Source organism: Sturnus vulgaris, chromosome 11, assembly GCF_052056855.1.
Source record: "Sturnus vulgaris isolate bStuVul1 chromosome 11, bStuVul1.hap1, whole genome shotgun sequence".
Taxonomy (NCBI): Eukaryota; Metazoa; Chordata; class Aves; order Passeriformes; family Sturnidae; genus Sturnus; species Sturnus vulgaris.
In genome coordinates this window covers 4,011,100-4,037,662 of record NC_142253.1, presented here as the reverse complement: position 1 = coordinate 4,037,662, position 26,563 = coordinate 4,011,100, and the positions used below count along the sequence as shown (strand labels likewise).

The window sequence follows — 26,563 nt, the reverse complement described above, 5'->3', positions numbered from 1 at the left end:
ACCCAGGAAAAATGTTAACAGTACATTAACTGTGAGATGAATCAAGCCTGTTTCATTCACAGCGTAAGTGGGAAGTCCCACTGAAAAGCCCTCTCCCTGTGCTTAGGGAAGTGGCAACCATTTATTATTTCCCAACCACTTAAGCACCAGGAGGGGAAAAAAAAAGTACAAATTTGAGATGACCAAGACAATTTTATTGCAAGACAGACAGAACGTGACTTGTTTGCCCAGCTGTTGTTTGCCCAGAACACTGGGCACTGTTATCACCCCAGTTACTGTTGTAATTCGACATTTCCATGCAAGCACCTTGACCTTTCAGTTTCATCATCCTCTTTGGGCAAGCTCTGATGAAGGGTAAAAAATTCAGCCCTGCCTCTCACTTCATGTGGCCAGAAACTCCTGATTCGCAAAGGGGGCTGGGGAAGGGAAATACACTGGAAAAAAAGGGTAGAACTTTAAAAATAGAAATGCTGCTTAAATGCCATATACTTGCTTACAGTGTCAGTACATAAGGAAAACAGTAACAGGATCCAGTCTCATGGAGCCTCTTGCTAACTTGTTCCACCGCTGCAGCCAGTACAAGGCAGCAACTCTCCAACTTTTTTCCATCATCCTATTCCTACTGAAGGAAAAGGGCTCCAGCTCCTCCCTTCCCATCTGCTCCAACCAGTATTAATATCAATCAGTTATTAATGAAATATGATGACCTAAGGCTATAATAGGCCTGGCTCTAACGCCAGGGGAAGCTTGTTTCTGAACCTGAGGTTTATCAAACATGGAAAAATCCATCCAGGGAACTTGAGGATGTATGAAAAGGTATGTACACTGGAGGGTGGGGACATGAGCAGCAGCCATAAGGATGCAAAAGAAAGGGGTGTCCTGTCCCAATTCCCAGGACACTTGGGCAATAATGAATGGGCTGCCTCCAAAATATCTGCATAAACATGCACCCAGCAGTTGCAAGGAGGGCACAAAAAAAATCCCATGTGTTTTTACAGATTCCTAAGTATTCTGGGTCTTTCCAAGTGGACAAAGCTGCTCATCAGGAAAGCAACTGGAGAAAGGAGGAAGGAAGAATTCCCTGAAATCAGAGGTGGTCCTGCAGCCATCTGAAGTGTCCAAGCAATAAAACTGGAAAGTTGGTTGCCAGTCAACATCATATTCTGTCCATAATTTCAGTTATGGTCATTAAACACCAAAACAGAACAAAACAAGCAGAGAGAGATGAGAAAGGAGAAGCTTTAAGGGCAAAATCTGCCCTTGGAGCAAATATAACACGACACTGGTCCCAGATCTTGTGTGTTGACCTCTGATAGCCATACCCTTGCAAACTATCACTGCTGCTCAACTTCCCCACTGAGGTTTGGGCAAAGCACAGCTTTGCAGCAGCAGACATGCAGTTCTCTCAGCATCTATTTCTCCCCAAATTTCAGGCCCTGAGGCATTGCCCCGTCAGCAGCTCCAGGAGCCTCTCTCAGCAGAGCATGGCCCACCTCCCAAAAGGGCTTCTTGCTTCCCTTCAGTCTCAAAAGGCAAGTACCTTTGTTTCTCCTGGGTGGGACGAGGGGGAATTTAGACTCAGCCAGCAATCTCTCTTCTTTCTCAGCTCCCATCTGTCCTCACACCCCGCTCCACTCCACAGCTGCTCCCAGCAGAGCGGCAAGATGCAGCTCTCAAGCTCGGAAGCCCGGATGCACCCGAGCTTCAGAGATGCTTCATGTCTCTCCCACTCCTGCCTCCTCTACCTCCTCTCCTGCGACACTCTCTTCTCCTGGAGCAGCAGATGTAGAGGAGCGGTGGTAGGAGGCAGACACATTGGAGGGGAGCCCTGCTGCAGCTCTCCTCCGGCAGGCTCAGGAGCCGCACAACGTGTGGAAACCAGCGAGGAGCGGAGCAGTATGCAAAAGGAAAAAAAAATAAAAAAATAGTGCAAAGCGACAGCAGTGGGTAGTGCTGTTCCTCTGGGAGGAACAGAACAGGGGGAGGTGAGATGAACCAACTAGAGAATAGGAAAGGAACCAAAATGAAGAGGAGGAATAAAATGTAGAAGATGCAAAAAAGAGAAGCAGATGTTCTTGCAGCACTTATTCCCTCTGACATTCGTGCCCAGCTCTTCCATCTTCCTCCAGAACTGGGAAATGAGCTGCTTCTTTCCCCATTGCCACCAGCCTGACCCTGTGCCACACACGGAATGACACGGCCAAGAGCCCCAACATTGCTCTTGGCACTGTAGCAGGGAAGTTTGAGGATACCTACAGGCAGGACATGCGGCTCTGCTATGAGACACAACCAGGATGGCAACATAACCTGGTGAAGCATTCCTGCTGTCCAGCCTTCTCAACCACCTTGGATTCAAACAATCCCCAACCACATCTCATAATCAATTTCCTTGTCTCATTAAATAATCCTCCTCCACCCACCCTGTTCCCAGCTCCCTTGGTGCAGCAGAGGGATGCCCTGAGCCTGGGGAGATGCTGCTGGCTGTCTATACCCACTGCCTCACTTGGCTGCAGCAAATCTGCAAGGCTGGCTCCATCTAAGGGCTACCAGCCAGCTCGTCACGGAGGGGAGCTTCAACAGCAATCCTTCACCAAATAAAATGGCCAGCTGGCCATGAAGACCACAGCAGACTGGTCTGGACAAGTGAATAATAGGTGATTCTTATGCTGGAAAAAGGGAAGGGACCTGAGGTCCACATGTACAAACACCCTGTCCCTGATATGACAGGGGCACACTTGGAGCAAGGGAGCTGGCAATGTGCCTCGTGCTGAAGCATCTCCTAGAATAGTTCAGTCATAAGGAAAGAAGATGAGTCTTTATTTTTCTTCCACAAGGCTTAGTTTCTTTCCTCTGGAATAGATCCTGGCTACCAGTTGAGGAGATTCCCTCCAGAAAAAGGCACTGGAAACAGAAACCCTTTCTTCCAAACCCACAGGGTGGAGCTGCCTGTGTCCCAGCTCTGCTGCACTTCGTCCTTGTGGCCACTGAGGTTACTCCTGCCAGGGGCAGGATGAGTGGGCTCCATGCCCCTGCCCTGCCATCCCACAGCCCATCCCATGGCTGGCAAGGTCCCTGCATATGAGGACCCAGCACCACACAGGGGGAAAACAGAGCTTGCCTCCAAAAAAACCGATTTCCATTTTGTAATTTATTCATGAACTCCACCAATTTCAGGGAAAAGGTGGGTGAGGTATTTTATTCAATACTTGGAGACACTACAGGGATGAGAGGGGCAGGCAGCAAAGGAGAGCAGGGTGAGAGATCAGCCTCAGCCAATGCCAGGAACCTGCAAACCCTGAAGCAGCAACAACAGGGACAACGGCTACAAAAATACCTTTTTGAGGCATAAATGAAAATACACTGCAAAAACACCTTCTGTCCCTTCTTTTAAAGAGTCACAGTCAGGACTCATCAAAGCCACTTAAAAAGTATCTGGCAAAAAGTTCCCAAACATTAAAAACGGTTCTCTTTATTTTGGCATGCCAAGACTCACAGCATGTAGCAGTCTGTACCAGCAAGAAAGGAGGGATGGGCCAACACATCCTGGTAAAACGAGAAAGGATACAAATCTTGGCTCCCCGTTCAAACTGAACCAGAACTGAACTGTTCCTGAGCGATGAAAAAAAATCTTACGGGATTTCCAGCTCATTTCTGTAGGCTCGAGATCAGATTCTGAACTACTGTGTTTATGCAAAAAGTGAACCAGACCTTTGAATATTTGGAGGAGTATTCACTGCTGAGCCGCGTTTTTCTTGGATGTCAAAAGCACGGGAAGTTCTCATATTTTTTAACAGAGAAGAGAAGAGGGATAAGGTGGGGGGGAGAAGGAAGAGGGCCTTTTTGTTGCAACAACATAAATAGTATATTGCATACAGCTGCTTGCGCGCTTCCCTGTGTGGTCAACAAAACAGGGAACATATTTTAAGCTTGTTTTCCAAAACACTGCATGACAAACTTGTACTCAGAGGCCCATGAAATACAGCCCCTGACTGTGGACATCTCACCACGCTCCATCAGACACTCGCTGCTGCTGGGTGAATGAAGGAAGCAAAACATTGGTACAGACCAAAACATGGAAAACTAAAACTGCAAATCACATCTCTGCACTTCTATGGCACAACCTAATTTAGAACCTGTTGTAAAAACCTTAATTTTAACAGATTCTGGTAAAGCAAAAATAGGCAGGGTTCAGATGGAGGCGACAAAAATGATTAGAGGGCTCAGCAGATGCGAGGCAAGATTGATAAGGGTGGGAGTGTTTAGTTTAGCGAGAGATGAGTAAGAGGGGAGATGATAACAAGTACACAAATTGTGACTTGGCCTGAGAGGGTACATCTGGTGCTTTTGCCATTTCTCATAATGCAAGAGAAAGGGGACATTGAATAAAGTCAGGAAGCAACAGCCACCAAAAACAAATAAAGCAGATAAAACGATTTTTTTTTTTCCTTTCTTAATATACAACTCATAATTACTGTCTGGAACTTACTGTCACAAGATATCACCAGGGCCAAGAGCACGAGGAGGATGCAAAAAAAGGATTAGACACTTGCAGAGATAGTAATGAGAGCATTTACAGCTACCTTTGAAAAGATAAAAATAGAAATCAAGGTACAAATGTTTATGCTTGAGGGCACAAACCAACCTTTAATTGCTGGAGGCTGGGAGGACATTTTCCCCCATGGACAGGTCCTTCACAGGCTTCTGCCCAAGGACTTCAGCCAGGGATTGAGAGATCCCCTGTCCAACAGGATGCAACTGCTCCTGCTCCTCAGTCTTTCCAGGTACCTCAATCCTACATCTCTGATCCCAAAGCCCATTCCTCAGCCCATCCTGAGCCTCCTCAACCCTCAGGGCAAGGGGGGCCAGCCACATCCCCTAGCGCAGCCCCTGCCCATGTTACCTGGCCCCCGGCTGCTCACTTCCTCTTTCTTCTTTACATCACATTGAAGTTTCAGGTCCTTATTTTGCCAGCCCTTCCTCTCCCTGCTGTTTTGACTGCCATTTTTTAGTCCCTCAAATCTAAACCCCCAGCTCCAGCCCCTGCCATCCACTTGGGCTCTCCAGGGAGCGCTGACTCCCAGAACCAGGAGGTGAAGCATCCACCTCCTCCTGCCCAGACCCACCAGCGACGCACAGACTTGAGCACAACTTCAAGATGTCAGGCAAATTTTCCCTTTCTCGCTGTGAAGCCTTTCCTGAGAGGAAACCCACATCCCTGAGGAGGAGGAGGACCCTCCTGGTGATCCAGCACCTGCGGGGCAGCGGCAGTCAGGCGCTATCACGGACTGCGGAGCTCATCAACGCGCTGGAACTGACATGCGACTCGGGGAGACAAAGAGAGATTCTGAAAGCAAGTCAGTCTATTAAATTTATACCTACCTGCACAATGTGAAGCAAACCACATCTCGGTTTCCTTTCATGTGCATGACAGTCTTAACTTGTTTCTTTTAATCCCATAAAAGCAGCTAAAGCATGCAACATGCTTCCCGGAGATGAAGCAAACCTGTATTTTACTTCCTGACAGTGATTTAGTTTATAGGGTGTTGGTTTGGTTTTTGTTTTTTTTTTTTGATTTTTTTTTCAGGGAAGATAATGAGCATTGTCCAAAGCTGGTATTACAAAGGAAATACTACACGCTACAATGCTGGACACCTGGCATTTAAAAGAGAATCCCATAAATTGACACTGTCTGTAACGGACCAAACACAGCTGCAACCCCTCGTACTGCACAGACACCAGCACCGGAGGCTGGGAGATCCCAGCATCTCTCGCCAAGGTTTTCTTTGGAAATCAGCACCCTTTGAAAATTCAAGGCGTCTCTCATTTAGTCACTCACACCCCAAGCAGGACCGGGGAGATGACCAGGGCTGTATGACTACACAATAAATCCAGCAAATCCAAAGGGCTGGAGCAGTAATCCATGGAAACCTTCCAGGCAAGAGGGGAGTTTAAGTGCTTTTAATTCCCAGCTGCAAGCCCAACCAACTGCCAGAAGGCGGAGACCACCGAACACAAGGGGTTAATGGCCTTGCTAAAGAAAATGATACACATAATTTCCTTTTATCATAAAACAATACGTTTATTATTTTCTGTATATCTGTTAAAGGGCATGGCCTTCTGAGTGGAAAACAAAACACAGCTTGGTCACATGTTTATTTGCTTCAGCTACTCCCTTTCCCTTCTGATAAATAATCAAACATGCCATCCAGAAAAAACAAAACCAGTGAGCTGGGAAATTTGATGGTCATCAAATAGACTAAGATACCAAGAAAAGCAGCCCACTGTTCCCACAGAGAGTTTTCTGCCCCACACCTACACTAACATCTGAGTAAATAACTTCAGTCACTCTTTCCATTTTCCCCATGAAATTACTCCTACTGTTAAACAAATTGTCCTTAAGGCAGTTGCAAACACCATTTTTTTTCTGCAAAGTAGAACAACTTCTGAACATTAAAAAGCCAGACTAGCAATATATTTTCAAAATATGTTTGTTGTACTTGCGGTTTGGCTGAACACACAGCTTGATTTCTCTCTCTCTCGCTCTCTTTTCTAGGAAGATGGGGGTTTACAGTTTAAAATTTTAAAGTGTATTTGGATCTTGGAGAGGCAGGAAAAGCCTCAAGGAGGATGGGTTTTCTCCATAGGGCAGGCAGCATATTTTCCATTTTCTCTTATGTTTCACACTATACGAGCACTACGAATGCTTGCCAAAAAAAAAGTTACCTGCTATTTCGGCAGACTTTTGCGGGGGGAGAAACCACTGAGAAATATCAAGCAGTTTTTTAAGTCACTTGAACAGAGGGGGAAAAAATTCAGCATCCGTGTTGTGACATGGATTACCCAGAGGATCTACACTCTCTTCCAACAACCCCTGAAGACCATTCATACAACAATCATTAATACTGAAAAACTGCAGAGAAAATCCCTCACGTGAGAAGTTAACAACCATTACCCGGCGTGAGCACGCTTTCCCTTTCCTTTTGTAGTACCACAGGTCTAAACAATAGTCATATGAATGAGATAATAGCCATGCTTGTCTCAGCAGCCTGATTTTTATTAGCATGAAATTGGTACAAATATTAGCGAGGCTGGTTCGCATGCGGTGCCAGAGCCATGATGCAAACTATTTGCGGAAAACAAAAAAAGCCACTTGGTAGGTTTGCACCTCTTCTGCTGCCCAGAGCAGCAGCCACGTTTCCCTTTCTTGGGAGGATTTGTTGTTTAGGTATTTTTGGCAGTTGTGCAAGGAGAAGCTGCAGCACCCGGCGAGCAGCAGGGATGGTGGCACACGACTGCTCCTGTGCCAGAGGGACATCGCAAGGTGACAGGTGCCCCAAAAGAGGACTCAGTTCTCCAAAGCCACGCCAAAAACCCCACCCTTGTCAACACTGCCACAAACAACCTGAACTGGCTGTTTTTGCTTCAAACCAAAGCAATTCCCCTCTCCTGTGCTCCAAGCTGCCAAGCTCCTTGCTGCGCAAGGCAGCACATTAAAAGTTCAGCCCTGCCTGCACGCTCCTTTCCTCTGAGCGCTCGCAGAGAAAATGAAGAGTTTAACAGAGTGAGCTCTTACTGTCTGCCTTTAGATTTCCGTCTTCGCGCTGGAGATGTTTCTGGCTGTTTCTGTGAAGCGGGGGCTGAAGAATGGTAAAAAGATGTTTGAATAAACAGGAAGTGCCGTGCAGCCGGAGCACAGGCTGGAGGGAGACGCTGGAGCACTGCCCTTCGCGGCAGCCACCGGGCTCTGCCTCCACAGTAGCAACCTCTGCTTTTACTAAACGACAAAGAAACCGCAAAGCATTCCTTCCCTAATTCTTCCCTTGCGAAGCGGTGAGATCAGCTGGAGCTCACAGGTAATCTCAAAGTTGAGTTTAGCACTACACCCGGCATAAAAATCTAGTGACTCTGCACTATTAAACCCCTCCATCTGTGAGCAGAAACAGGCAGAACTAATTATATCCCCAACTAGACCGAACAGCAGCCAGAAGCACACCTCGCTTCTGTATCTAGGCAAATTCGGATTTGCACGGAAGTCCAGCCAAGCTTGACGTTCCTACCCTCGACAGTGCTGTGACTTGCTCTGGAAACCGGCTCGGGAGGCTGGCCGGGCTGCAGAGCTGTTTTCTCTAACTGCGTGAACTGAAATATAAACAACCGCCCAAAAAACACAACTTGTCTTGGGCGCAGGGACTCGCATTCAGCATCTCTGAAAGTGTAACTTCAGCATTCCGGCAGATGCCACCCCTCCCCTTCATCGTCTCCTTCCCTCCCTAAAACAAACTACCTATTTAACTGGAGATGACTAACTAACCGTCTCCCCACCCAATTATCAAAGCCCTGTCTGCTGTCATATCGGTGACATGACACAGATATTGTCAAGAGAAAGTAAACTGGGGCTGGCACTCAAAGGCAGCTCGTGAAGAGATGAGCAGTCGAACAGCCATATTCAATAAAAAAGAGGAACAGGATTCCTTTAGAAAATGTATTGCTGTTGTGGCAACGTGCTGCTGCCACTGAAGGGACTGATTTGTTATTTAGCATGTAGTCTTGGACTGTCTGTCATTCTGGGTGCTAATGCTCTGCTAAAATAACTCATTGGGAGCTGTCAGTGGGATGTTTACATAGGCCCCCAATCTTTTCTTCATACAAGGAAATTTTTTACTGGAATTCATCTTCTTTTGATCTCACATTCAAAGCAACAGCAGCTTGATAGACATGCAAGTCTGAAAGCAAATCCAGACGCTGAAGATAAACCGCCAGAGTATGACAGGCAGGAGCATCTAAAGCTTATAAAAATGAAGAGAACAGCATGTCGTCTGAGTATTACAATAGCAGAAATCAAGAGACATATTAGGTGGAACTGATCAGCCACAAAAACAGTTCAAAAGGCAGATCATAGAAACAGAAGACTAAGCTAGAAAAAAAATAAAATTGGAAAGATCTGCTTTACAGAGGCATCACCTCCTTTCTGAGCACCGCGGCGTTTCCGCTCCAGCATGTAAACTTAGGGGAAAAAAAAGAACAGGACTGGTGCTGTCTCTACTAACTCAGCAGTTCTTACCTTCAACTCACCAATTAATTTGCCAAGTGTACGTTTCAATTACGTGTTATTAAAAGTGAAATAAAAATAGGACACTGTGCCACTCGCATCTATAGCCCAGCCCTCCCCAACACCACAGGGATGGGGAATTGGTGCCTCACCATTAGGAACTGCATCCCCTGCAAGGTGCAAAAGGGGCCCTGGCCTGAGCCCCTGCCACCATTTTAGCTAGTTCATCCTTCCAAGGGCTGAGAGTCTTGGGATGCTCCTGAGCTCTGCCTCTGCCACTGGTGCAGAAATATTAGTTCAGAAGGTAATTTTATTTAAATTGAATTACATGTGCCACAGAGTCCACAGCTACGTTCCAAAGGCGACACTTGCCGGGAAACAATTGCTGAAACTTTCTCTAGAAACCCATACATTTTTAATTTTTCTTCCCCAAATAAGCTTCTTATTCTAATTGAAGTCAGCAAATATAATGAAAAAGTAATTCTCAAACAATTTTGTACTTAGAGCTATTTGTTAACAAACACTGAATGAGCAGCAGTGTTAGGTTAAAGGGCAGCAGGATTCCACATTATAATTTAGCCTGCGGTTATTTCTGATTAAGAACACCCTCCGGGACGGCAGAGCAAGATCTTCTTTTGCAGCAGGCACAGCTTTTAAAATTAGCCTCTTCTCAATAATAAAACCAACAGGAAAACTGTGGATTTAAAACTGTATTAACCAATTTGAAGTGGTGCAATCAGTTTATGTCTTGCTTTCTGCAAACCACTGGTCCCTGCCTTAGTCAAGTTTCAAATGTAAAAATGCTGCCTGGATTCTGAAACTGTTGTAAGAAAGTCACCTTCTGTCATGCTTATGTAGCTATCTAATGTGCTAAAGGCTGATTATTTATCTTTAAACTGTACTAGTTTAATCTTTTAAGGTCACCACTAATCTGCTCCAACCTTTTAAAAAATAGCAGCTTTCAAGACTTACTGTTGGAATCACTAACTCTGAGCTGAATGTCATTGTAAGGGATACATTAGCCAGAGTGAGTGTAGTTTTACAATGTAAACACCAAATATAAATCCCCACCTAAATGAGAAGAAAAATATGATGTCCATGCCAGGAGAAATATCAGTAAATAAGGCCAACGCAGTATTATTTCACACAAATATCATTCCAAATCATGTTGCTATTTCTTTCTCCTCCCCCTCCCTTCCCACAAAACCTGGGTATAATTTAAAGGATCATTAGGTGTTTTTTCTTTATCTTTTCCCTTTCTCAGCAGCAACTTTGCCTGCCTGCTGCGAAGCCTCCTGACTGCATTTGGAAGTTGTTGTAAAGTCCAAAACCCCCTCATAGGTTATTTGTGTGCATGTGCTGCACAGCAGCCTTTTATACTCCTCTTTTTCTTTTTCCCCTAGACTTTTTCTGGACTTGAATGTCACAGTAGACCTTGAATGTGAAATGGCTTCAAGCTAATTGCTTTAATTGCTTGAAGATGTGCAGGCAGGTGAAACCTGATCCCCTTGGCCATTGTAGAGACCAGGAACAACACAGGAATGTTTACATAGTGGTTTGAGTTTAATAGACAGTAGAGCTGAGTTTCAGACAGCTAGCAAAAACACAGCTAATAGGTGACCTCTTAATGTAGTCCTCCTTTTTAAAAACAAAATACAATTTCGTTTTATACAAGGCAATGTCCCTAAATGCCAAGGTTATCTGCTTGACTTTTTGAGTGAGCATGCACTGCATTGCACCTGACATTTATACCAGAAACTCTATCCTGAATGCATTTCCCTCTACCTTAAAACAAAAAGCACTTTATGTGTCAGTCACCTTACAAACAGATTAGAGCTGGATGGGGTTTCCTCCTAAGTGCAGTCATTTTAATTTAAAATTGAGTGTTTCTCACCACTGTCATACTCCTTCCCCCTCATCCCCTGGGCACTCCTACCCTCTTGTGGGCACTGGCACCAGTCCTTGGAAGGGTCTTCTGGAAAGGCCAAGTACTTTTACTGCTTTTCCAGAGCTTCCAGTGCATTTGCACCACACTGTTAAGTTACGGACTGGCTGCAACACACTCTTGCAAAGGCACAGTTTGGTTTAACACACGGCACAAATTCAGCAGCTCTTCCTCAGGCAAAACTCTTCCTGACTGAGAATTGCAGCATTCGGGGTCACTGACGATCACATTTGCTTTCCAAGAATCATGAGGTAAGTAAAACACACTTGAAACCAGCCAAAGACCAGTGAGCAGGTACAGCACAAGTGCAGAAAGCAAAGACTGAATTTGGCAACAGCGGTAGCATAAAGGTATTTACTGTAGGTCTAGTCCAAAAAACAAACACTGAAAACAGGTAACACCAAATAGTCACTTTCCTGGCACAGGAGCTTCAAGTTTTGTTGCCAATCCTAAAAAACAGTTAAAATCACTTGTATTGAGTGAATACCAGCTGAGAAATGGCACGTGTTGTATCCCAGACAAAAAGGAATAAATAAAATAACATTTATGGAGGAAGGAAAAAGGGAAGGCAAACTGAGACAGGAAGACTGGAAAAAGCACAAACACACTGAGGCAGAGGAGATGAGGCCAAACTAACGCGTATTCGATAGGAACGAGAAAGCAAAGCAATTCCCTGCCACACAGCCCTGCAAATAAAGGGCATTTCCAGTCTGATCTTGGCAATTCCACTCAGAAAGTTTCAAATTCTCTAGTACTTTTCACTGGAGCTACCAATCCCTTGAACAGAAGCAAACAGAAGCAGGGGGGAGGCTGCTCCAGCCACTCTGGATGTAAACTGTGGCTCCCAGGAAGACAATAGATGCTGGCTGCTCTGCTCTACCTTGCCTGCTATTCCCAACCCTCTGAAGCAAATGAGTAACTGATCTTAAATAATACAGAACAAAGGGAACAATAGGAGCTGGAAAGCAAGCTGGGATACTTGGGAACATGCCTCTTTCTTTTGAGAGAGAATCTCGTCGGCACTCAAGCACACACAGTGCTATAGAATCACAGAAGTTGTTGTCCTGTGTCATCCCCCCCAGTCTATCACCTCCTTAAAAGCTCAAATTCCAGCCACTGTGGGGTTTTAATAGACATTTTTTTCCATACGGCCTGAAAGATTAAGAAAAAAGGAGAAAGTTCGGAATACGGGAGAGAGGGAAAAAAAAAAAAATAGGACAGTGTCAATTTAAAGATTTAGTATAAACTAGTCCAAGCCTGTGGGAGGAACGCTAAGTGGAAAAAGTAAACATGGTCCCCCCAAGAAGTTCCCCTGGAAGCTGAGCAGGCAGCCAGTGCCTGGTACCCGCTGCCCCGCGCCCGGGGAGGTCAGCGCAGCTATGCTAAACTGACAGGTTCAGTTTACAGCAGGCCAGCACTTTGTTTGGATATACTGGCCTTGCTCACCGCCAGCTTAACAACAGATGGCTCGAAAACTTTCATTATGTTGCAGAGGGCTGAACTGCAAACAATCGGGAAAACTGTGAAAAGTTTAACTCCCTGCGAGCCGAGCGCGGAAGCGCTGCCCTCGCCAGCCGGCGTCTCCTCCCGCCCCGGCCATGGGCGCCTTTAAATTAATTAAAGCGGGATGGGATGATTAATCATACCTGCACACGGTCCTGGGGATGCCTGGGAAAAAGAATTTGCGATTTGACAAGGTCATTTCAATAAAAGTAGCATTCCGGGAGAAAATGGACTTTGACGGATTGCAAAGCTGATTTTAAACCTTCCTCAAGCCTCTGGCTCTAGCAAAGTTATAGAAAGTTTCTGCAATAATCCTCTAATCGGGGTTTATCAGGAGCTTTCTGATGAGAGTTCTTCCATCTACAGAAACAGAGCCTATGTCCCTCATATTCCCTCTTCAAATTTTCACCCTCCATGGCAAGAGAAGGCCACCAAATAATCTAACACGCAGATCTGAATATGATTTATCCAAATCTGTGTATAATTTAAATATTCATCTAACTGATTTGATTCATATGCACCCTAATATCTTTTAATGCTCTAAGGCAGGTTATAAATGCACCTTCCAAGGTTTAATTCAATTGACAGACTTACATACATCTCATCACTGAAAACGCATTATTTTATATTATTCAAGAAATGAACAAATCTGTTTTCCACAAATGTATTTTAAAAGCGACTCTTTCCTGTTATTGAAAGAAAATTGTGTTTATTACTCCTTTAGCATAGTGTAAACTCATAAACGTCAACAGAGAGTACAAGGAAAACTGTCAACTAAATATTGTTTCCTTCATGAGCTGCTCTTCCAAGTCAATTACGCCTTTCAACTTCTGGGGCATTGTATGATAAACTGGCAGTAAAAATCATTCACATTAATATACCATGGTGCCTTGCCTGCAAAAGGTAATTAAAGAAGTAAATGACTCATAAGAATAGACATATTAGCTGCAAAATGAAAGGCAACTGAGCTGCCACATGAAAATATGTACCATTAAGATACTGCATTTTCATATTCCTGTAATCAGCTTCAGTAGACTAATGCTTATTTAATCCAGTTCTCGCCTAAGTCCATCAACAACTGTTTTTTGCTGTTTTCTCCTTGACTGAACATTATGTGTGCAGGTTTGGAATAAATACTGCAATAAGATTTTTGCATAGTCAATTGAAGAACAGGTTTTTTATCTTTTAAAAACTATTTTTCTTTCTCACCAAGAGAAATACAGCAGAGAAGGACACCATGAAACCCCACTTTTCCTGGGGATTTTTCAGTGTTGATATGATTTGAGTGAAATATACACCCTGGTCTAGCATTAACCGTATTACTTGTGAAACACAGCAGGAGATCAGGCCCCATCTTCTAACTTTACTGTTCTTCCTATGGGAAAGGTTTGCCTTGATAACGTGTGTTTTCATTAAGGTTAGAAAAATTAGACAGGCTTTCTTGAGTCTTTGAAACAAGGTGGGGCAAGGAGAGGAATGGGCACTGCTGGATTTGTGGAGGAGATGGAGCTGCAGGCTGGGGAGCCATAGGGACATCAGTCCCTGTGAGTGATTTGCTCTGCCCAGTCCAGCCTCAGCTGGCAAGACTCGATCTCCAAACCCACACAAGCACCATCCTGGCATCCCACCTTGGCAGCAGGACTGCCAAGCTCAGCACAACACACTCCTGATTTTTGGGAAGGGCCATTGCTAGGAGCTCACCCTGCAGTGCACATCTCAGCCCAGCCTGTTTCTGCAGCCACCACATAAACCAAAGCCTTTTGGTGAAGGGTCTTGGATCAAACCTCACAAGTCCATCCCTCTCCTCCCAAGGAGGCAACAAGGAAACTCGGGGAACAAAGTACAGCTGTCTCCAAAAAAAACCACTCTGCAAAATACTCAAACATTTTTAACTTGTCCTGTTTGCAAGCAGTAATTAAAATATTCTTTTCATCACAATAATAGCTCTGTAAGGCCAAGATCCAAACTGCTTTTGACTGCACAGCTCTCACGATTATTTCATTTTCTAAAGTATGGGGTGGAGTGAACTCGAGTATCTCAGCCATTGCTACAGTGCTCTGTTGACAAATGCTGACTTTCCTAAACGGCAGACGCCGTGTATGTACCATCCATCCTTTATTTATTGTGCCCGACACAGGTTTATCCTTGCAAAAAGAGATTTTTCAATAAAAATCTTCACACATTGCTTCGCAACCTGCATTATATGTTGCTTATTTATCACTATCAGTACAAAATAGTGTAAGACTTAAAATGTAGGATCAATCATTATTTAAACTGTATTATTGCTTCTCCATTTGAGCAGACATCACTTTGTACCCACAATTAATGAGCTCTAGTCCTTTTTCTAATTAAGGAACAAAGGTTCTTGTGTGCAGAGTATAGAGTGACACTGTCTAGAGAACACACATTTAAATAGAAGAGAATCCTTCTAATTACCTTACAATAGGATTTTTCATATCCAGGAACATAATAGGATCAAGAAATTAGAGTATTTCCAACAGCATTTACAAATAAGTCATTACAAAACACTGTTAAAAGGGAAAAATGCATCCTAAAAACAAGGGGACCTTATGGAGACTAGTGCCTAGCACTTCGGTATTTATAGAATTAACCTTTGAGCATTGATACAGGGAAAATGAAACACAGAAATTATTTCATAGATGTGTATACACTGAGATAAATCCTAAAAAAATGAGGAGTCAGCTATTAGAGCCTAAACCACTTCAGGCTCACAGAGATTAGGATCCAAACACGTAATTAAGAAAGTCAGAAAGGTAACCTCGCTTTATCCAGTAATTAGGGCCGTTAGAAATCGGATACTGTCTCTTAAAAGTGTTACAAATACACGGCACTACTAAATAACCTGCACTGCTGGGAAAGTATACTCCCTATCAAGGGCAAAGCTGCTATACACTGAGGTAACAGTAAATGACAGACTGTTGTTCAAGTCCATTAGCTGCTATGTGATAGGAGCACATTCACTAGCACACGACCTGTGAAAAATCTTAGATCTCTTTAAATCTTTGAATTGGATTGCTGCATTAATTCTTAAGAACTGCAATCCTTCAACCAAGTCAAATTACCCTCATTAACAGGGGAAAAACTGCCTCTGCAATAAGTTAAAAAAAAAGAGATATTTATTACCTATAATCACTTTCACGTACTTCACCTGGAAGTGTGACAAACTGGGACAACAACTTCCAGAGGCTGGCACCAGTTCAGCTGCTGGTGGGGCTGGGGTGGAGGGGACGTGCGGTGCGCGTCACCCTCGGTGCCTGTGCGCGCTCCTGCGCCGACACTCGGCGTGAATGCGTGTGCTTCTCGGGGAAAAACCTCAATGAATGTTCTAAGAAAAGAAAAATCACTAAGAATAAGCACAGGCACTGAAGCGATCTGTGTGTGTGCCACTGAAATAACCGCAAAAGAGGAGGGGAAATTCTTCAGTTATTCAAGGCTTGATTAGAACACTGCTTCATAATTAGGCATGTTACAAGTATTGTCATCAACCAGAAAATTCATGTACTAACTCAAAGGTCTCAGAAGCTGGCTCAAGCCTTCTATTCATTAACAACATCTGCTATTAATGTTTAACCCTCATAAACTTGCACCAAACATTCAGCATTCAACAAAGCTTAAAAATAAATATTTTGTTGTGCTGTTTTATCCGCATGGTGATCTGCTCAGTTGTGTGGGTATCAAGAACCACTACAACAGCCAGAGAGATAATGGACAAATATTTGGTCTTTGTTGGAAAGAAGATATTCCTTTCTCCAGTCACTGCTGCTCTGCACTTCAGATGCTACAGCTCCCGAGCCAGGCCAGTGCTGCACAATAAACAGCAATGCAGACATACAGATATACATGCACCTATACGGTGGTATGAATAATTTATTTTGAAGATGAAACTCCCTGGAACAATCTCCAAGATGAGTGTTCTAAAGGACCCTCCGTTTAATTTTTTTCTAATTTAAAAATGGGTGTTCCTGGGACAAAAGATCCCCTGTGAAATGGGGAGCTGACTAAGTCCAGGATCCAGAAATGAGAAACAGAGCGTTTCATCTTCACTTTACTGCTGCGAGTCCAGATGAGAGCCCTGATCTTGCAGTCAGATCCTAATGGGCAGATCCTTGGAAGGGCCTTTGGAAAGACTCATTTCCACCAGTGTGGTTTTAATGTAAGCGTTGCAATCTGCTCGTGCAGGCTCATTTACAGCGTGGAGACAGAGCTAAGTGGTGAGCTAATGCGACCCTCTAATGACTCCTGGAAGCGCATCCGGATATCCCCGGTGCCTGTCCCTCTTCCCGGGGATGGATGTCGGCAGCACAGCCACTGCTGGGCCCGTCCTGGATCGCAGGGGCAGCCTTGGAGCACTGCTGGGCAGGTCCCACAGCTCCCTGCCCTCCCTGCTCGCACCGACCCCTGCTCAAGCCCACCCCCAAGTCTCCACAGAACCTGGAATTCCAGCACCAGGCGAGTGAAGATCCCGCCTACACTCATCTCACCATCATTTTCTGATCTGCAGCAACGCCAAGATACAAACCAAGCCACAAAAGTAATGAAAAATACAGCTCTTTTTGTCTTCAAACATGACATTCATGGCGGATTCACTGTCTGCATGTTGCAGCACGCTCTATTCTTAGCACCGTGCCTTTTAAAGTTAGGCCCATTATTTTCTACGGTGTATCAAGATCAGTATGTATAACATATGCCATATTGTTGACACTTCCCTGGATGTACTGCACACCATATGCCTAAAGCACTAAAAGGGGTGATGAACAGAGTGGCAATACTGAAAGGAGAACAAGATACACCAAGCATGTTGAATGAATTCAGTTATATAATTCAGCCAATAAGGGTTTCCATACATTTAACAATCTCCTCTATTTTTTTCTCCCCCCGTTTTCTTTCCCCCCCTCCCCCTTGTATAAAAATGAATTTAACAACTTTCCACTGTGAAAAGTTAACACGCTGGACACGTATTCAAAGCAAACATTTAATCACAGTGGGCCCACCAGGTCTAAAAAGTATACATGTAAAGATAGATCATATATAATCACACCAATAAAACAAACAAAAAAGGACTATTCATACATTTTAGCAATAAACTAAAAAAATAAAACATACAGTTCTGCTCCTGCTTCCACTTGTCCTTTATTTTACCTTGCATAAATCTATACCCCAAGTCCAATTCCTAGAACTAGGGAAGATGTCATCTTGCCCATCTTCAGAGCTTTATTTACTAGTTCCTCTACTAAGAATTATTATTTGAAGAACTCAGAAACTAATGCTCTCTTACACTACAGTATTTTTGTCCAAATCTTCTGGAACGGATTATAAAATTGAAATGTAAGAAGAACACAGCAGAGCTATATTTATAACACGAATGCTGCTCTTCAGCATCTGATACATACACATGTGTATCCTCATTTTCATGCCATCCCTCAGCACGCTCTAATGGGTACACTAGCTGCATACTCGTCATTAAAATAAAAGAAAAAAGAGGAAAAAAGGAACTGACTCATCACTGAGAACAGTTTTGACAGTACTTGCATGCAAAGCCCTGGCAGAGAGGTTCAAGCTATTTACTTGTGACCGGATACAAATGACAAACTTTGGACTGAATTAATAATTAGAGGGGAAAAAAACCCAAACATGCAAACTCTTAGCACAGGTGCAGGCTGATGCACAGGTCTAATCTCTGAGTTTAGTCCTTGGAGTTATGTGCTACCTGGAGGAAGGAAAAGATCTGGAAAGCAGGTATCACTGCAGGGAATTCCCACTGCAGAGACACTGACAGGGTCAGGAGAAGAGAAGAGCGATGCAGAAACACCCAGCAGGAACACACAGGACCCTTCCAGGGGGAGAATCCCAGCTAGCATCAAGCAGAGGGGAGGTGCAGGGAAGCAGGCTGCTCTCCTGGCACACCAGGAGCACAGCCAGCTCCTCCCAGGGATGCTGCTAATGCTGTGGAGCTAATGATGCCACGCAAAGCTGAAGCTTCCCCGTCCTCTGTCGTTAGTGCCACTGTGCACCCACAGGCAATGGATCAAAGGGGCTATGAGAAGATAAGGAGAAACCATTTTAATTTCAAAACATGAAAATTCTGGCACGGGAGATCACTACAGAAGATCAGTTCTGTTATGTATCCATGGTGTGTTGAAGGGGAATGTTGCATTTTAAATGTACACACACACATATCTATTTATCTGAGTAAGCAATATCATTAGCAGAATAAAACAACCTAAAAGGAACATGGGCCTTTTGTTAAAGTGGAAGACAGAATCTTCTTCATGAAAAACATCAAAGAAAAGGAACACATGCTCATGTTTAAAAACAGTCTACGCCTAATACAGAACATCAAGATGTTAAAAAAAAAACAAAACCAACACAACCAACGAAAAACCCCCCTTTGCTTCACAATATTTTCCTTAGAAACTAACTTAGTTTGTTTCCTGCTGACCAGGAAAGAGCTGCCAGTGCCCATTTAAAGCACTGGCTGTGCAATCCACAGAGAACTCAGATAAGAATTAATATACAGAAACTTCACATTGTCAAAATTAGGACAAGTGGAAGTTTTGTGAGTGGAAACACTTGCACTGCATCAGTTTTAGGCCAGAAGGTAAACAGAGGAGCATGTTCCAAAAAATTAGAAAAGGAAGGGGTTTAGACAGGCATGCCAGTGCCTGCTCTGTTCCTGCTCTGAGCTTTCTCTGGAGGAAAACAAAACAAAAGAAAGAAAAACAAAACAGCTGCATTTTGCAAAAGCCACGACTGTACAGCTATTTGCAGAGGGAAGTGGTGAGCAGGCAACACCTCTTGTCAGCATCCCTGGGGCTGTGCCTTCATCAGCACTGGCCATGAGATGTCAAGTGAGGGTGTGAAAAAGCCTTTTACCTTCTGGTCTCTAGCTCGGGGCTGGTCCAAGTAGAGCACAGCCAAACTTTCTACTGGCTGTTGGCGACGTTAGTTTGATGGACTTCGTCCAGTTGCTTGTGGACTACTGTCCATATTAGGAAAAAATCCCCACTTGATGCTGGCACGGGGATCCAGCCCTGTCCACAGACACCGGCAGCACTACAGACTTTGCCTCAGCAGCCAGGTTGAGACACAAGGATCACAGCCATGTCACTGTGCCCAGGATGCTTAATAAACAGAATCACATAAAGCCAAAAGCAATTCTACCATGGCTAATTAAAACATCCCTTGTGCTTGCTCTGTAACAAAACCCACACATCAACACATGAGCAACAAAAACAAAAGTAAAAAAAATCCCCTAAAACCACCCTGTGGTGAACTTTGTTTCCTTTTCCGAGCGGTGCTGGTGACGTTTGCAGGGGAGCTCAGGAGGGTAAAAGGGCATTGCCACCAGGAAAGCTTTTAATTCTGCCAGGCAGATCCCCCAGACCTGTAACAAGCGTCTGCTTCCTACCCACCAGGCCATTAATCACCCAGACTCCTAAAAGGTTCAATTCATGTGCCCACTCAGAGAACTCATGAGATGCCTGATAGTCATGTGTCATTCGAGAAGGGAACAAAACTGTATTCTTCTCTGAACTGTGGTAGCTCCTATTACCAAGAGACTGTCTCCCCTGGGAGCGACCAGAAGAGCAAAATGAAGGAGAGCTGACTCAAAGCTCTGCCTCACAAAGACACGTAATTGATGCAGAAGGGAAAGAGAGTTATTAGGAATATGCTGCTACCCTTATTTTGCCAATAATCTGGGGAATTGGTGAAAGGGTTTTAAAAGTGGTGAAAAATATCTCCAATTTTTACTAGATACATCCCAGACAGACAGGCTGCTCTCCAGGAAAGACTGCCTTCCTCCTTGGATAAGAGCTTGGCAAAAGCAAAGGAGGTTTTTGCCACCTTAAAATGGAACCATTTCTTCTAATGATTAACATCACTTTTCCAGGGACCTTTTGAGCAGCTGGAGGTGATGCCTGGCCTCTATGCGTGCTCACAAATCCTTTGCTTCTCTTGATATCCCCCTGCTTCAAAATCTCAGTCCTTATCTACTGATGCTCTTAAAAGCCTGGGAGATACCAGCCTGAGTCTACATGAACCAGGGTTAACTGACCCCCTCAGACTGGGCTGAAATGTGACACACAAATATATCACTTGACACTGCCATTTCCTGTACGTGACAGCTGGGAAGGAAAGGGTATGAAAAAGGGAAACGGGCACTTTTTCAGCTTAAAAAATAAATGGTTGTATTGCTCTGCATTTGATAAAAAATTAAGGAAAAACAAGCAGGAAAAATCCTGCCCTCCTGCTGCTTCTTACTGCTTTTTTTCCTTTAATTACTACTGCTCTACTAGGTAAACTAATGGATAAAACTGAGAAAAATATAAAACCTACGAGCACCCCATCAATTGCTTCACATCCTTGTTATTTTCCTGGCAATACCCATGCCTCAATAGAAATGTTATCCACATTCTCTTTTTTCAAATTTTTCCCCTTACAAAATTCAGCTACAAACTAGAGAGTGCAACTAAGTTTCAGGCAGCCTGGCACATTCACTGCCACTGGATGTTTTACCTTTCTCACTAGCAACTTTTGATCTCTCAGGCTTTGGGAACACTAAGCTGAACTGATCTCCTGCTGTAATTCATAATTACCAATTCACAGTTATTTCAGCACTCTGTAGATGCCAGCCTGCTGCTCAGGTATCAATACAGAACTGAAAAATGCTGAATTTTTTTGACCAGTTGACATTTTTTTCAGAATTTCCCCCATTCCTCCACAGTGCTACAAAAACTGCGCTGAGCTGCCGCTGTTACCGAGGAGCCAACCTGGATGCTCTGTGCTGCACAGAGCAAAGAGGAGGCTGCTTTCAAAGGGTTTACAGCGTTGAAAAGGGGGTTATGATACATAAACAGCCCTTTTCAGGTTCAAAAAAGAATCTTCTCTTCCCATTCAGCATCGCCATTATCCCTATTGGTTTCCTCTGCCTGCAGCTGCTCCCCAGCAGGCAGATACAAAACGCGGCTCCGCGGGCGACGACCGTGCTCAGCCCTCTCCCCTTGGCAGGAACGTGTCACCACGATGATCTCGCTCCAGCACAGGAGAAAAAATAGCCACGGGCCACAAAAAACAGCCACCATGGGCCACAGCTTGGTCCCAGCCCAAGGAGGGGGCAGAGCTGCCTGTGTGGGGCTAATGGGGCCATCCCGGTGGCCACCTCCGTACCCACAACACAATCTCGGCTATTGTTCTACAGCCATGAAAAATTAAGCTGGATGGTTAAAATTTCCCACTCCAAGTGTTGGTATGAGGCCCTGTAGTATATTTTGCTCTCGTGGCTTGCCTATGGGACCTTCAGCAAAGGAAGTCCATGCTGGGAGTGAATGTAAAATATGGGACCGTGCAGGCTGGAGGGAAAGTCTTGACCAGAGTGTTTGAATTAAAGTGTTTCACCAGCAATCCTTCATTAAGCCTTTGCTCCAGGTTGTCTTGCAAACTACTAGCAACATACATTCCCTTCAAAATAATCCTGAAATCCTTCCACAAAACTAAAAAGCCTCTTGTCCACCATCTGGATTTTACAGACAGGGCAATGAAAACACAGAGATGAGAAGAATTCAACACTGGAAACAATACTCATGAACTGCAAACAGACAAGTAGTTCTGAACATTCAGAAGTTGAATTAGATGCAAAAAGCATTTTCTTTTGTTGCTTACTACCGTAACTCAAACCCTTTCTGATCCTCTCTCCAATATAACCAGTGAATTTACAAATTGGTAAATCCTTGTGTTCAATTTTTGGTGCTGCAAAAAAACCAGAAAATGATCCTTTTAATCTTCCAACAACCTTAAGACAGAAACACTTCACTATTTCCCTGTTTGGTGGGGAAACATGCCAAAATACCAACATCCCTGGCTGAAGCTTGACTGTGCTGCAGTTTAACATTACACACAAGTCCTCCAGACCATCAGGTGCAAAGAGAGGTCTCACAACAAAATCCCAGCCTGAAATACTCCCCAGACACTGGAAAAGTTCAGGTCCAGATCCACATCCAGGTTTTGTATCTCAGGTTTATATCTAAACCAAATATAAGGATTCTCTTGACTTCTTCCAAAGAATAGTCTTTTAAGACATAAGACTCCAGAACCAATAAAAAAGGTAATTTAACAATATCTCTAGTGTGTCACCAATCATTTAAAGGGCCTTGAGGCTGCTGCATTCCCACTACAGTACAGCAGCTTTCCCACCCTGCTGGTTTTCAATTGACACCCTCTGTGTTGATATTTTTTTCCAAGTTAAGCCTGATGGCATTTTTTAAGCTTCCCCTCCCAGCTGATGTCCTCTGCAGATGTACCACAGCCGGGTCCCAGCAGTGCTGCCCTGGGCAGTGCCGTGCAGGGCACAGCTCTGCTGGAACCCACAGTGCTGGCACCAGGGGTCTTCTCCTCCCTGTCCCCCAGGGCACAAGGTCCAGGAGAATATGAGAAACTTAACTTTCAGAGGAAAAAGTCAAAAGGGGAAAAAAGATTTAAAAAAACCCCAAAACTGAAAAAAGAAACCCCTATGAGGAGTTTGTTGATCAGGATCTCATAGCAATAACTAACTTCAGAAACTTGCCAATGTATCCATCGCTTACTGAACAATCTGCTATTTTTTTGCCAAAAAGGCAACAAAAATGACCCTTGCATACATTTCACTGGTCTGAGCCCACAGACTGCTTGGATGACGGAATATCTGAGACAAGGGAAACACTCCATCTTCACTTGGCGTGAGTGGGATTGCCATCAATTCATTCTTATTTTCAGAAATCCTGGGCACAGACCAAAAGGCCAGGAACTGCTGGCAGAAAAAACTGCAGCCTGAGGCACCACCAGCCTGTGCCACCACAGCCTCTCACCCAGCTCCTGCACTCACAGGCAAGCACAGGACAGGCACATTACTCCTGAACACCCACAACCTCTAATAATTTTGAGGAGCTCATTGCTCCATCAAGCACAACCATCCTGGCTCCCCACCTCGGTTTCTGATGCAGAGCACCAATGGGTGTTAACAGAGAAGGGTGGAACACCACCACTTAAAATGCACTTACCTACTGGCAAGTGAAATTAATAGTCATTAAACAAATCTTCAAAAAGGTTTTCCTTTGCAAATATCTAAAGCATACCCCACCACCAGAGTAAGGAGGAAGTTTTCAAATGGGTAACTGCTAAATGAATATATCTGCTAAAGGAATCAGGGGTTTTTCGTGCACTCCAAGGTTATATGTTTAGCAGGCTTTGATACTTCAATGAAAAATTGAGGTGGCAATGATTTGCAGACTAAATTAATGTTAAATACTTCAAAGAACTGGACAAACAAGTCAGCAGCAAAAATTTTATAGGTTCACTTCCTTCAAGGGAACTTAAAGAGCCAGCATTTTATTGCTGCGAATTCTAGTCACTCCTTTTACCCCTCAGCATCTGTTTGAAATATGTAGTAGACAATTGCTTTTTTGGCTCTGACTCAGGTGGTTGAAATACAGGACAAACAGACTACTGTATATAAGCTTTCCTCCAGCAATGAAAATTTTTATTAACTCTCTTGCATAGCAAACTCGGCTGCCTAGCTTCCAATCCCTATAGAATCATCAAGGAATGTGGCTACTTATTAATTCCGGTGGTCAAGCACAGGGTGGATATGTTGAGACTTGTCTGCAATACGTAACCTCACATTTCGAAAAAGTAAGAGGGAAAAAAAGAGAGCTACAGAGGGAAGGAAAAACATAAATGAGTTCTGTTTAGTTCATCATTCATAAGTGTAAAATTCCAAGCTAAATACTAGCTCTGTACATAAATATGTCAGCCCTGTCACACTTTCCAGCCAAAGAAAACAAGGCCCATGGTGGTGGGGTTCAGAATTACCCTCAGAGCCATGAACTTGCCCCACCTTCCACTGCTGTGTCAAATTCAGGGGTTTTCTCACATTGGTGCTTCATAAAAACACCCTGCAGACACTGCCTAAAAATTACTCTTCTCACCCCACCCAGCTGAAGGACTGGGGAAAAGAAAAGAACAAGAGCTGAGGTACATCACACAGAAATGAAGGTTCTTGTTCCCCAGGAGATTTTATTTAGAATTATCCTGGCCACTTGAAATTCCAACATTTCATTGCTTCTGCATCCTCTGCACTGCTTGTGTAGTGGTGACCACTTTTGCAAAGCTTTTGATCCCTGAGAAGTGCTGTGAGATGTTTTCCAGCATTTAATATTGGATAAAACTCCCTCTTCAAGTTGTGGTTACAGCCAATTTGAGCCAATCTGAGGCTGTTGTGGTGTTTTAGCCTTCTGTTGTGTTTCCAATGTCATAAATACCTAATAGCAGTGGTCAACATTTAAAAATAAACACTTGCCACGTTTTTTCTCAACAACAACTCCAACTGTCTGAAATCTGCAGATATTATCCATTTTTGCATTTTTAGCCAATATTTTAACACATAGATTATTAAATAGCTGGACTTTACTTTAAGTTCCCCTTGAGTTGTGTTGTATTGTTTGGGAAAGAAGGCCAGTCTACAGCTAGCTGTCAATTTGCTCCAGCTAATTTCCACACCAACAAATTCAACATTCCTTCCACCAATGCCATAAATCAGAGAACGACTGCTACATGAAGAGTGTGAAGAGCCATCAAGGGCTGCATATAGCCCAGACCTCTATTAGGGCTTGTCCCATGAGGCTGAATCGGCTGAATCTCCCTGCTCTGATCCACCACAACCTGGAGCAAAGTTCTAACACAGTCTTCTGGTCATCACACTCTATAGGTATCCATTTGACTTAGGTATTTCTTCCAGTTTCTCCAGAAAAAAGCACAGAGGAAGATGCTTCTCATCCCTTTACTACAACTGTAGCTGCTGGGTGAGAAGAATACAACTCTTACTCCTTCTATTTCTTACTTCCAGCACAAAGCAGGGTTTCCCTTCCATCTCCTGCTCGCTGTCTCCCTGGGAGCAGGGGCTCTCCAGCACCTCCGTTCATCTGGTGAGCACTCCTGGTGCTGCAGAATGTCAGCTCAGGCAGGGAGCACCCAGCCCCTCCAGCAGCCCCCTCACACACAGATATGATTACAAGCATCACATGTGTCTCTCTCTCCCAGATGGTGCCCAAATAGCACAGATACCTGCCCTGAGGCTGTTTCTGCATGGACACGAGCATCCCGACAGCTCTGAGCACACCAGGTACCTGGGCCACCATCCAGCTCCAGCTGGGCAGCTGTGGCCACCAGCCTGCAGAACTGTGCCCAGGCTCCCTGGGCAGCTCATCAGGAAGCACTGTAGTTGTGCAGCCTCACAGATACGTGACCTCTGCAACTCACCCGTGTCCAATTTCTTAGAAAGGAATTGTTCAAAGCCGCAATCCGCTGGACCAAAAAAGGTAAAGCCCTGTGACCCTTAGGAGACAACCTCAAACCCTCTCTCCAAACAAAGCCTGCCATGCACAGGATCTAACAGGGAAGTAATTTGGGTGCACAGCCACACCAGACTTTATGTCTTCTGAGCCATTCTGACTCCAAAAGAAAAAGCATTCTCTCCATAAAAAGACAAGTGCTAGAGGAAAAAAATGCAGATTCCCAAGGAAATCTCGGAAAACGAGATACACAATCACAATGGAAAAGGCTATTCATACCATTTGTTGAATTTTCCTTCTACCATTTATCCAAAACCATTTATCTAAAACGGCCAGAAAACCATAGCAGTATCATACAATAATGGTACTCCAAACAAGTGCTGAAAGCTACACCCAGAGTAAACCCAGAGTAAATGCTGTATCCTCCTCAAAAATGATTTTCTGGCCTTTTGCCACCACGTAGGTAAGGAAAGAAAACAAAGCACCTGATCATACAATTTGGAACCTTCCCCAACATATGGAATGCCAGAAATACAGAGAGAGACAATTATAGGTTAGAAAGCCCAGTCAACAATTTAATCCTTTCAATGCTGTACTTGGGAGCAATACATATACTGAAACCATAGTAGATATAACTGGCTCTAGATGCAGAAGAACACTTGAAACACGAAAACAGGCAGTATTTTCTGCTTAAGCTGGTTTATGTAGTAGCATGGCACAGAC

The 26,563-nt window shown here is 44.1% G+C and overlaps 1 protein-coding gene across 15 annotated transcripts in view; it reads right to left on the bottom strand.

Moving 5' to 3' along the window:
• FOXP1 (forkhead box P1) overlaps window positions 1-26,563 on the bottom strand; it is a 379,555-nt gene that overhangs the window by 116,883 nt on the left and 236,109 nt on the right. The window contains exon 1 of one of the 15 annotated variants that reach the window (XM_014873537.2): window positions 7,574-7,671. The exons of 13 other annotated variants lie outside the window; for them this stretch is intronic. The gene's annotated coding sequence lies outside the window, so the exon portion shown is untranslated. Of the gene's footprint in view, window positions 1-1,540; window positions 1,909-7,573; window positions 7,672-26,563 lie in introns of those variants that run through there. One more of the 15 variants, XM_088171267.1, reaches the window with a different exon arrangement.